Source organism: Penaeus monodon, chromosome 25 (assembly GCF_015228065.2).
Source record: "Penaeus monodon isolate SGIC_2016 chromosome 25, NSTDA_Pmon_1, whole genome shotgun sequence".
Lineage (NCBI taxonomy): Eukaryota > Metazoa > Arthropoda > Malacostraca > Decapoda > Penaeidae > Penaeus > Penaeus monodon.
In genome coordinates, this window is record NC_051410.1 from 7075144 (window position 1) to 7075858 (window position 715).

Below are 715 nucleotides of genomic sequence, written 5' to 3' on the forward strand. Positions count from 1 at the left end.
AAAGTGTATTTGAATGTAATCATTCGTGAGCGAAAATCTGTAAAATATAGTAAATATGATCACTTGACGATAAGTAAGTAAGCGCAGTAAGATTATTTACCTTTGTCGTTAATGTAAATAGTAAATAATATTATTGTCTGTATTTTATATCCAAAGTATGTGTGAACATACATTTGTTATCGAAATTAGGTATGACATTGGCGTAAAAAAGTTTTTTGAGTTCCATCTTGATTAAAATCTACTAAAAAGAATAAGTAATGAACCCTTTCTCAGCTAACAGATTAATCTAAACAGTCTCCAGTCATGCAGACCGATTTGTGGCATTCAAACACAAACATTCAAACATTCGAATCACTAAAGTAGATTCGAATCGCGCAAACAGAATCGATTCATCCAAACATTTCCATGCGCCAGAAAACATATTCAGATCGTCAAAGGAGATTCGAATCACCCAAAGACAGATTCGAATCCTCCAAAGAGATTCGAAAACCTTATCTCAATCCAATTCTCTGACGTAAATAAGAAAAAAAATATATATATCACACTGCATAAGCCCGGAACTCGTGCCAGTTACACATGATTATATAATGTTAAAGAATAAGGTCTAATGAGACACTGGCAACTGAATGCACAAATAGGGGTGTTGTCATGGTGACTACGACCTGCAGACACGGCTCGACAGACACGAACATGCGAATACCTCTTTTGACGTTCC

At 35.1% G+C, this 715-nt stretch overlaps 1 protein-coding gene across 1 annotated transcript in view; it reads left to right on the top strand.

Moving 5' to 3' along the window:
* LOC119589515 (synaptotagmin-1-like) overlaps window positions 1-715 on the top strand; it is a 71270-nt gene that overhangs the window by 37257 nt on the left and 33298 nt on the right. The gene's annotated exons all lie outside the window — the stretch shown is intronic.